Genomic DNA, 3,323 nt, shown 5'->3' on the forward strand with positions numbered 1-3,323 from the left:
TGTGTTTGCATCTTCATTCTCTTTATTTTTGCTTTATATTTACTGCTGTGGATGTGTTTATATTTGGCATAGATTAGTTATCAATTTTGTGATTGGCTTATGTTCATGTTCCGCACATTAATTGTTTGATTATAAGCTTGAATTGATATTTTATAATTTGAAGTCTAAACGTTCAAGGGTTTTAACACATATTGAACTTTCAATTATAAAATTTTCAAAATAATAATTGGAACATCACAAATAGAGCCCTTGCAAGTGCAATTCCCGTCAAAGGAGCAATTCCCCAGCTCGGAGTTACTTTAGTATGCTCCCAATCAATGGCTCAATAAACACTACACCATTTTGACTTGACTAGATTAAGAACTATTTTTAATGGTTTGTGCTGTCATAAATCCTATTTAATAACCATTTTGTTGTTTTTAGTGAATAAAACCAAGCGAGAAAATTATCAAGTCATGATTACTTCACTTCTAAGATAAAGACAAATAAGTATCGGAACTTTATCTTTTAACAGACAAACTAGGCGTCCATAAATGTGCTAAAAAAAAATGGTTAATAACAATGAGAAATGTTAACGGATATCTTAAGGACGTTTGTTAATTAATTATTTTAAGAAAATTTTAAAAGAAAGAAAAATGTAATTAATATTTTGACAGATTTTTCAATTTTCTATAAAAGAGATATAAAAACATTCTAAAAATGGTTTACATATTAATGAATGAGTGAATCGTTCATCTTCAAAAAAGAAAAAATTGTCTTAAGTACACCCATTAACATGATTTAATAATAATAGTAATGAAAAGATTGCTTCAACTATCGTGCGATGGCGAAGCTTTTGTACATGACTTTGCAGTTAGTCATGCATGGCTGTTAATAAATTGTGCAATGCTTAGTGTGATAAGGAAGAATTATTGGTGTAGTGGTATCGGGTCTTGGGTTATTTAAAGATATCAATAAACATCTCTACTTGAAGTTTTGACAAAAGCAACCAAATAAGTATATTTTCACTATATAGACATTACAACTTGCACTTAGAATTGATTAGCTTATATAAGGCTGAACCATGCATGTCCCATGATCTCTTATGAGTTATGACGATCCTAGCGACCCGGAAATGACTAATGAGTTGGTAGAAGAGATTTTCAACATAAAAGGTATGCGTTGTCGATTTAGAAAGTAGTGCTTATCTATACTCTAGTAATTTATGTAGCTGTTAAATTATTTAGACTTGTTCTTTATTATTATGTCTCTTTATCTTCTCTTTCTACCTATTTTTTCCTTTTCTCTTAAAAGCTATTCATTGTTAACATTAACTTGTATGTCCTTTTGCATCATTATGAACCATTTAGTTTGGAGAATTGGTTTCGAAAGTTGTGAATAACCAAACACATTTTCTCAATTTTTTAGCCAAGCTTCTACTAACTAAAGCCCAGGCCCTTTTGATTTTTTTTTTTTGGTGACTAGCTATTCACCCCATGGGTTGCACAAATTTTTTTTAATAAAGTTTTTGTAATAACTAAAATAAATTATAGTGTCTATTTAAAAAAATTATATTAAAACAAAGCAAAACGGTTGTTTCTTTTTACGTCAAAGATATTCAATTCCTTTTATATTTCCTTTTCATTTAATAAAATCTTTCCCAATTAATCATAGATTTGTTATCAATCTAATATGGGAAGTTTTGAATTGAAAAAAAAAAATGACAATGAAAATAGAGTTACTTCCTTATTATAAAAATTATTAAAAAAAAAAAAAAAAAAAGGTTAATGTGCTTATTTTTAAAGAAAAAAAAAATTCTTCTAAAAAAATGGAAAGAAAAAAAATAAATATAATACACCACCACTGATTAAACTACTTTTTGATATACCACCACCGATTATAATGCTTACTGATATATTGATACTTAAAGATAAAGGTAAACAAAAATTTAACAATTATTGTCACTCTTCTAATACACCACCATTGATTATATCACTTTCTGATAATAAATAAAAACCCACGAACCAAAAATCATAACCATCAATTGGAATAATCTAGATGTACTCGATGAACTTTTTTCCCAATGTCAAGGTTGATGATGTCAATCTTATTTAAAGGTATAATAATTCATCAAGAAACAAAACATAAAACATGTTATGAGAAGATCACCACGTAGCTTTAATATTTGAACTAACAATAGAAAAGTCAATGATTCCTTAATATATACACACACAAAAGTCAAGGTAGAAATTGCATTGCAAACTAAATTGAAAGGAGACTGGTCTGTTCATTTGCCTTCAAGTTTTCTATGCACCGACACAAATAAGAAATTTAGAAAAAGAAAAGTCCACGTCTAAAGTTAAGTGTGCAAAAAAAAAAAGAAAAAAAAAAGGATCAATATAATTTTGAGAGCGGGTAAAAGTGGATTTATAAGATAATTTGGATTTGAGCTACTACAATCTTGGAAAAACAAAGACTTGGATTTCTTTACATTAAATAATTGAAGAAATTGATTTGCATTTACATATTAAGAAGTTAATTGTAATACATTAATAATCGAATAGCTGGAAGGAGAATAGTTAGGAAAATTATTCAGCAAATGGAAAATTAATAATTAATGGTCATAAATAAGAATTAAAACATGAACATAAATAGCATAGTAAAGAATTCATTTACTTAATTCAAAATCTCAAGTTATATGACACGTGTCTAGTATTATGACATGTTCAAATAATTTTATGACACATTCCATAATTTTTATTGTCTAGCCTTATCATACCAATTAAATATTGAAACTTGTCACATGTCATTGTAGTATTCTTTGCAAACAAATAAGTGTCATCGCGGCATGCATTCACCAGATTTAGGATCCAACTTTTATATTATATTATAAATAGATAGATAAGGTGAAATCTTATTTTTCAAAATTAGTTAAAGGCATACCCTAAGGACATTGATTTAGAAGGTATTTTTAGAATCTTTTTTATTGGAGAATAAAAAAGTAATTGATTTTTTAAATAACTTTTTATATTTTCTCATAAAAGTAATATTAAAATTTTCATAAAATAGTTCATTATTAAATTCTCTAAGGTTATTCTTAGAAGTTAGAATAAGTGAGATTTTGAAATGACATAATATTGTGAATGGTAACCCTGTTAAGGTGGGAATCACCAATGTAACAATTGAGAGTAATATCTAATGTATAAAATGAACGAGTAATCTTAGTATTTATGGACTCGTACACACATCTTTGATAAAAGACATGTCTCTTCGTGAACATGTTAGTTTATCCAAAATGTACTAATATTATTGGGTGATCACCCATCATTTTTACATACTTATAA

Source organism: Quercus suber, unplaced genomic scaffold (assembly GCF_002906115.3).
Source record: "Quercus suber isolate HL8 unplaced genomic scaffold, Cork oak 2.0 scaffold_668, whole genome shotgun sequence".
Taxonomy (NCBI): Eukaryota; Viridiplantae; Streptophyta; class Magnoliopsida; order Fagales; family Fagaceae; genus Quercus; species Quercus suber.